Below are 9,156 nucleotides of genomic sequence, written 5' to 3'. Positions count from 1 at the left end.
CTTTGAGATTGATCCCTTTTTCTACCACATCCCACTCTAGGGGATCTTTAGATTTCAGGAATGCCTTCATCTTATTTTTTCCATACATTGTACTCATTTCCATCAAAGTAAGGAAGTTGGTGTTGCTTTGGCCTTCAACCAAATCTAAAGCCAAAATACTAGTCATAGATCTTGAGACAGCTAGTATAAGCACCTAGAGGGGGTGAATAGGCACAAACAAATTCTTGAGATACGTAAGCGATTCTAGGCAAACGATAGAAAGGAAAATGCAATCAAAGTAAAGTAAAGGTTAGGGAAGAGAAAATTGAACACAAGATTTATAGTGGTTCGGCTTATCCAAGCCTACGTCCACTCTTCCGCACCGACAGCCCACCGGTTGGATTTCACTATGAACAAAAAGAAGTTACAGCACAGCTTTTCCTTGAATCCACAGTGTAGATGTTCTACCACACTTCCTCAAGGTTTTCCACGAATATAGACTCTCTTTTGTTTACGATTTTGCTCAACAAATGAATTGACTAGGAACAAAGAGCTTCAAACTTTGGAATTTTTCTATCGTGCACCCTTTCGAACAATTGGAACGTCTTCCTTATATACTCATTCATGCCATCATACCCGTTGGCACTTACCAAAGGAATTCCTCCAATCTACCCGTTGGACAGAATCAATTAGGAAGATCATTCGAGCTATTAAAGGAACATGTCGATAGCCCATCAATCATGCTCTCCCATACAATCAGGATCTCGGTTTCCATAAGTAGAACCTTCCAAGTATACTTTGCCAATCATCGGATCCTTAATCTTCGAATCAATTATGATCAAACAAAGGATTCCGTTATGTCATATCCAGCCAAAGAGATCTTCTCCAGTCGATAAGGTCACATCCTTAATGAAACATCCAGTTCTTGATAGCCTTTCTTCAACGGATTAGAAACTATCAATGAGGATAGACTTTGAGTCTTGAGTTTGGCTGTCCGGAGGTCTTCGGAATTTAAATAGCAGAGTCTGCAGGCCTTCAGACTAGACTGATGGAAACGTTTTGTCGACTTCAAAACACTTCAAGAGGATTTCTCCAACGGATCTTTAGCTCGAAGTAAAAACATTTCAATAATATAAGCACACAAGCTCTAATACCAATTGAGAGGGCTAGTATGAACACATAGAGGGAAGTGAATAGTTGTAAACAAAAATCTTCGCAAAGTTTAGTAGAAATAATTTGCCTTTAGAAAATCACAGACCAACTCGGACTTTAGCGATTAGATAAAGCTTTTTAGACAAAATAAAGGTGTTTAGACTTAGGGTGCGTTTGTTTCACGGAAAACTCAATGATAAAGGAAAATGCTTTCCGGGAAAGCATTTTCAAGAATACGGTTTGTTTTCTTTTGTTTGGTAATGTATCATTGAAAATGTTTTCCGCCGTTTGGATCCCATTAAAAAATAATTTCACACTTCATCACGGAAAAAAATGAATTTTCAATTTAAAAAACTTCAAAATTTAATATTGTTGTTTTTTACTTACTTTTATTTTCTTTCTTTTATTTTATTTTTTTCTTTTTATTTTTTTCTTTTTCTTTTTTTCCTTCTTCTTGTCCTTCCTCCTCGGCTTCCTCACGCCATCCCTTCTACTTCCTCGGCAGTTCGTTTCTCGGCTGGCTTACAAGGGATGAGCTCCGGTTGTCACCAAAGGCAGCAAGCTCACCGGTTGGCCGCTAGAGGCTGTGAGCTCGCCCAATCAGTGAGGCTTGAGCCTCATCGCTGGAGGCCACGAGCTCACCTGATTTAGCGAGGCTTGAGGCTCATCGGCCTTGGGCAAGCTCAAGCGTTGTTGTTGAAGGTCATTAGATCGCTCGATCTTGTGAGACCGAGCTCACTCCGGCTGTCCTTGTGGCCGGTGACGGGTGAAGAAGAAGCAAAAAGAAAAAGGAAGAAAAGAAAAGAAGCAAATTCAAATTTTTATTTTATTTTTATAATGTTTTCTAAATTTTATTTTTAAAAATAAAAATAAAAATTCAATTTCAATTTTAAAAATATATATATTTATAAGAATAATTATTTGTAAACCAAGCATCAAATCTAAGCTTTGGTAGATTTGGAAAACGTTTCCAATCATTTCAAAGGGAAATCATTTTCCTAAATTTAAACTTTGCTAGGAAAACATTTTTTCCTAAATCCGGTCAGTAGCTGTCGGCATGGAAGAGTGGACATAGGTTTTCATTAACTCATTTTCTGGCGACCCAAACGCTGGAAAATGAAGAAAATATTTTCCTGAAAATGTATTCCGTGAAACAAATGCACCCTTAAACAATTAATTAGAGCTATGAATCAAAATAAAGGAGTTTATGGAAGACAATAAGAACATAAGATTTATAGTGGTTCGACTTAGATCAATCCTACGTCCACTCTCCCACGCGACAGCTACCATGACTAAATTCCACTAAGTATCAAAGAGATTTTACAAATTGGTGATCTCGACTTCTCAAGGTGAAGAGTCTCTTGGTCTCTCACAAAGTCTCACTATGAGTTTCTCTCTTTTGTATACAACTTTGAGCTTAGTGAATGAAATAGCAAGGAACTAGGAAGCGGACTTTGAAATTTTTCTTTCACGCACTCTATCGATTAGTCCTTGGAGAGTCCGCCTTAAATAATCCTTCATGCCTTCACGATTGTTGGCACTTTCCAAAGGAATTCTTCCAATCTACCCGTTAGACAGAATCAATTAAGGGGATCTCGAGTCGTTTGAAGATTTGTGATGAAAGCCCATCAATCATGTTCGCCCATACAATTAGGATTTTGGTTTCCATAAGTAGAACTTTCCAAGTTTGCTTGCCTTCAAAAGATTTGAATATCAAAAATGATTCCAATAAAGATAGTTAATCATGTAGGTGATGTATCCAACTAGAAGGTTATCCACACGCCATATGAATCGAATTCTTGAAGAAATAAGGATAGTCTCGCATCTAGATAAGTCTTCATCCTTCAGTCTGGGAAACTGTTAGTATGGGTAAACTTTGAACTTAAAGTCGGTGGTCTTGACTTTGACACTTAAGTTCTAGAAGTCTTCAATCTAGACTTTGGAAAAGTTTTGTCAACTTCAAAACAATTAAGAAGTTTTCTCCAACAATAACGAAGTCTACCTCAACGAAGGGATGTAGTTGGTGTGTGACATTTTTGAGTTCCTCTTCAGATGGGACTTTTCATAGTCGACCTTTTTATATTGTACTTGTTCTTGTCAAGAAAGTTAAGTCTTCATTAGCTGGTTTGAATCCTCCACTAAAGAGGAGTGACATTTCCGTAGGTTGGATTTTTATTACATTCTCAAAGAGTTATTTCAACAAGCTACGACAAAGATGATGCCTCTTATTAAGGTAATTCTTGGATTTTTACTTTGTACAAGTGAAGAACTTTGAAAAAAATGGGTTTTATTCTTCAACTTTTACGTAGAGTAAAATGTCATGTCAACTTTACTTTTAACTATATGCATTGATTGTAAGAGAAATCTCTTAGAAATAAAAATAAAACATGAAGTCATTATTTGACATTGGGGACCTCTTTGTTTGGACTTATAGAAAAGCAAAAAGTGCTATGTCGTCTAAATTTAACATATTATTCAACTTCCAAAAAATAATGAATTTGTTTATTTACCTCTCAATATTTTTGTGAGACAAGTTTTATTGATCGTATGGTACATATAGAATTTTGGGAAAATTTCAATTAAGGGCCTAAAGTGGAACCGTTTTCTCAAAAAAAAGGGTCTAAAGTGGACATTGTATCAAATAAGAGCCCAAAGTGACCGATTTAGTCTCGAATAAGGATTTCAACTTGAAAGCCAGTTAAATCTTATTTGCAGCTAGGTGTATTTTCGTCTAAAGACTTTTTTTTTTTCCTTTTTGTTTTTCTTTTCTTTTTTTTTCATCTTGCTCACCTCCTTCTTGACAAATGCATCGAGACTCCTCACGCACAAGCTTGCACAGGTGCAAAAAAATTTGAACAACTTAGGAAAAGAAGAAAACAAAAAGATATTCGAGAAGTTATGCAGTTTTGCAAAACCGCAAATTGCGTGCTTCCCCCGCAGCCTCCCATCAGCAAACTTTGAGCGCATGCTCTACATTATACAATTTTGCATCCTCACCCAAGAACTCATCAATTTCGGCATAAGCCAGTTTTTTAAGTTATTTGCCATCACTCACCTTCTCGATGACGATAATGAACTTGAGAATCAAGAAATATCCATCAATGGGTTTTGTTTTTATTTAATTGCTTGAAAAAACTTATTATGGCAATTAAAGTAACAGTTTCATGCTCTCCCTGCCAATGAAACTGCCTTTCACTCACAGCTTCTTGGGAATGTTTTATTGGGTTTGGGTTGGATTATTCATAACATTCATAGACGCAACTTGCATTGAGGTGGAATATGTGGCTTCTTGAGAGGGTCCAATTGTGTCGTGCATGCTGGTTATTTTCAAAGGCTGCTGAATCATTCTGACTTGTGATTGAAGATACCCGTCTTTGGTGGCGATTCGAATCGAGACAACACTCAATCTATAAAAAAAAAAAATGACTCTAATCTACACATGTTCAAACAAATTTGCCTCTCTAACTCTGAAATATTATCTACACAGATTTGAGAGAGAATAACAAGATGAAAAAAGTGCAAAATCACTCAAAAATTTCCAAAACCACGTATTTCATTGAACAAATCAATGCACATAAGTATCACAGAGATTCCTCAAAAACCTCTTATAAATTTGGCTTAGGCACTTCAATCTGGCTTCTCCTCGCTAAGATCAATCATAGCTTGCGTGAGCACCGATTTGAATTCAAGCATCGACGACAACGAGGGTAGCAAGCTATATGGCTTACACTCATCATGCTTCGTGCTTGACCACGACCACAAGATGTGGGGATCGAATTGAGCTGAGCGTCACATCTTGGTCCACTCGTGCTCGATCTAGGGCTTGGATTGACCTCCATCGTTCAACAAAGGTACTAGAATTGCTGTTGAGGGCAATGACGAATGAGGTTGAGGGTGTTGATGGCTAATTCGGCAAGGAAGATAGAGATGGACTTTGGAGAATGCAATCTAAAGAGTGAAAAAGGCGAAGGCATGATGATGATGAAGAAAAGAAAGAGAATGAGAAAATAAATTTAAAAAAGAAGGAAAAAAAATTCTTTAGATAAAAATGCCCCTAAAATGCAAATAAGATTTGGTTGGCTTTTAAGTTGAGGCCCTTATTTGAAACTAAGTTAGTCACTTCAGATTCTTATTTGAAACAATGTCCATTTTGGGTCCTTTTTTTGAAAACGGTTCTATTTTAGGCCCTTAATTGAAATTTTCTCTAGAATTTTGGATTTGGTTTTTGCAACTCGGGGCAAATAAAATTCGAAACGCGGCCCACAATTCCATAGTCTGGAAAGCCCTGCGCTGGGTTTCAGCCCACGATGAGATCTGTGCCTCCATTTCCTCAAGCCGGTTTCTGGCAAACCGCCTTGTCTATCAATTGATCCTTGCACTCCTTAACCAGTGAAAGGTATTCCTATCATGAAGTAAACACAAAAATTAAGCTGTCTATGAGTTTGTCTACATCCATCCGATGTCTCATTCAAATTCTGTTAATGGCTAGTATGCAAGTCCGAAAATGGCACAAACTGAAAACCGGTTATTTCACATTTTTAAGGTGTACAATTGCAAATGAAAGATAAACTTTGGCAGCTTTACCTCATCTTTCAGGGGCTTGCGCTTAATTTAGATTGATGAGTTGCTTTTTCTCGTTCTTTTGGAGAAACATATAGGAGAATCGTGAAGTTTTCATTTATACAACATTATCTAACCAGAGTACAATTATCTTGACCAAAGCAGAAGTGGACTTTGGGCTTTAAACCAGTTGATACAATAAGAGAGACGATGAATTTTGCAGCAATGGCACGAAGAATCGTGCCTTTCGATTGTGGATGAAATGGATGATTCAACAGCACAAAGTTAGAGACGCCTCAAGCAACGTGAGAGATGTAGCAGCATTCCTTGCAATAGTAAATGGAGTACATGGGATTTCTTCTCATCTTGTGGGCATCACAGTTATACTCACCCGAATCATCTTCCTCCACTGAGTTGGTTAAGGTTAGGCGATGGTAGTGATTCTTGTGTTTAACTGTTTCAGGAAAAGAGAATGGAGCATAATGGATGTGGAATGTACAACGGCACCAAGGAACGACCTGTACATACACTCGGGAGTTGCCAATTGGTAGGTCCCAATTTTTTTGTCTCACAAGTTGCATGTCATGAGAAAGTCACAGAACTTTATGGGATCAAAACTAGAAAACTAGAAACACTTAGAAATTAGGACTATTAAACGCTATTAAAATAAATAAATAAAATATTTCCATTACTTCTACTCATCCCCAAGTGCCTTGATACAAGTTTCGAGGAAATGATAAAATCTTCATAAAAAGAAAAAAAAAAAATGAGGCTCTTCACTTGTTGATGAGGTTTATCGACACTAGGCTTATCGATGAGAGTGTCGATGAGCTTGAATGCATGCTTATCTTTTTGGTTGAACGAGATGATCTTGAATACAGGTTGCATCAGTGCACTAAAAAATTAAGTTAATGAGTTAAGGGTCAATTAAGATATATTAACTACTTCACATCACATCACTTCTCCAATGATGGACTTCTCTAACACAAACTCACACATACATCTCAATATCTTGATGGTCTCATACTCGCTGACCAAAGTGGAAGGTAACACCTACCAGCAACTAACATTGCTAGAGAAAGGCAATATTATGCAACTAACTCTTTAGGAGGTTAGTTAGAGGCAAGATCAGATATCGGTATGAACAGAGGATGCTATTTCCTTGATGTTTCTTAGGGCGCGCATGACAAAATTTATGTTTCTCGATTTCTCTGTTTCTCTGTTCCCCGAAACAAGTTTGGAACATAAATCCGTTTGGTAATGCAATTTGATTTCTCTATTTCTGAAATAGATTTCTATTCCAGAAATAGAGAAATTGAAGAAATCAGAAGCTGAAATTTTTAACTTCTCAATTTCTGAAATAGAAATCAAAAACTGAAATCAAACCATATAAAAGAACCTTGCGCTTTCTTGCTAACTTAATTCACTCATAACCATAACTTCACAAATTATTGCTAATTTTCTTTTTCTTATTTTGCTCATGTTTTTTTTTTTCAATTTTTTTCAATTTTTTTGATAGCTTCCTCTTTAGGATGAAAGGCAATCGAATGGGTCCCCAATTTTCAAAACGACCAAAGTTCTTAAATGCTTACTTAAAAACAATGTTGCTCTTTCCTCCTAGAAAAGGCACGCGCATGGCCAGTTGAAGAAAAAGTTCTTACATAATAGATGAATAAAAAACGTGCCTAGAAATTTAACCTTATTTTTTTACGGATTCAAAATTCTTGCAAAATCAAAATAATTAGATTGTTACACAATCTTGAATTTTAATTTGAAGGCAAGAGATTCAAGAGAATCTCTCTTTGCTATGCAAGGGCCATTAAAGGTTCATTGAGCAACAATAAAGAAATTAGGGATGAACAACTGGACTAATTCAATTCAAGAATCAAAATAAACCGACCTTCCCCCGATTGGTTCCTAACCATAAACGTTACTTTAAGGTAGAATTCTCATATATTCCTTTACACCATTAATTTTATTTTGTTGATAATCTTGTATAATATTAGTTTTGAGAAATGACAAGGCTATATAGACGCCATTGATGGCACCCATATTCATGCTTCCGTAGTACTTATCGAACTTACGCAGGATGAGCTTGCAAACGATACATTGACCAAGGAGGAAACCAAATAAATACGCTTAGGAAAACAATTGCTAATAAAATAGCAAGGGATAATAATATGCCGGAAATTCCATGAAATTGTATTTTCAACTTTTGCAATGTATTAGTATTATTTCAATTATTATTTTGTATTTGAGTATTTCTATGTTGTTTTAGTATTATTTCGATTATTATTTTGTATTTGAGGATTTCCTATGTTGTTATCTAATCAATTTCTATTCCTAGAAATAGAAATTTTCTTATGTTATTAAACGGATTTTTGTTTCAGAAATAGAAATTTTGAGTCGTTATCAAACGGGTTTACATTGATTAAGGATAGGGGTGTGCATGGTCTTGGTGGGTAGTTACCGACCTAGAACTAGGAACCATCTGCTAAGGACTAGTTTCAAAAATTGAACGGGAATCACCTGTTAGTTGCATGGATCCACTCGGGAACTGGACTGTCTTGGTGGATCCATGGAACTGGTCTCACCAAAAACTATTTAATAGTTATACAAAGTGTTGCCGATAAAATTGTCTAAGATTATGACCAATGATTTTCTAAGGCTCACAAGCTCAATAGTCCTTTGGAAATAAAGTGTAGTTATTAGAACTAGCAATCAAAGGAAAATTACTTTTGATAATTATGCCAACTTAAGTGGGGCATTTGATATTCGAAAGATAGAGTGCCAAAAAGCATTAATACAACAAATTGATATATTGTCACTATATGGTGACAATATAGTGACAATATGAATAGAATGCATTGCACTTGGCTATAGGCATCTCTTTTCTTCTGACTAGTACATTAACCTCAATGCCTTAAAACTATCAACCCATGCTTCCAGGTAGAATTACTGATGTTATCTCTAGGATAAGGTTGATCATGTAGATATAAATTGACATTTTTGTAAAGGTTGCAAGCACAAGCTCTTTCGTAAGGTTAATTTTTTTTTAATATTAAAAATGAATATATTATTATAATATAACCGGTCTGATCTGAGTAGGCGGATTTGCCCATGGAACCGGAAATCGAACTGGTACCCACATGTTCCCATAAATTGGAACTGGGAACTAGGTCGGTTTTGGGCGGTTCCAATCTAATTTTGGGTGGTTCGGACGGGTCTCGATTTATTAGCACACCCCTAATTAGGTGTGCTTTAGAGCACTTTTCTAGTTTTATGCCGTTTTTGGTGTTATATTAGGCTTTCATTTTTTTGCTAAATGCTTTACTGGTTAATGTAACTTTTTGGGTTTTCCAGTGTCACTTAGGGTTAACAAGGTAATTATTTGATATATTCTATGTATGAGGTAGCTTTTTGCCATATTTCACATGATGAAAAAAAGAAGTGATTTCTCTTTGT

This window comes from Eucalyptus grandis, chromosome 6, assembly GCF_016545825.1.
Source record: "Eucalyptus grandis isolate ANBG69807.140 chromosome 6, ASM1654582v1, whole genome shotgun sequence".
Taxonomy (NCBI): Eukaryota; Viridiplantae; Streptophyta; class Magnoliopsida; order Myrtales; family Myrtaceae; genus Eucalyptus; species Eucalyptus grandis.
This window is presented reverse-complemented; position numbering follows the sequence as displayed.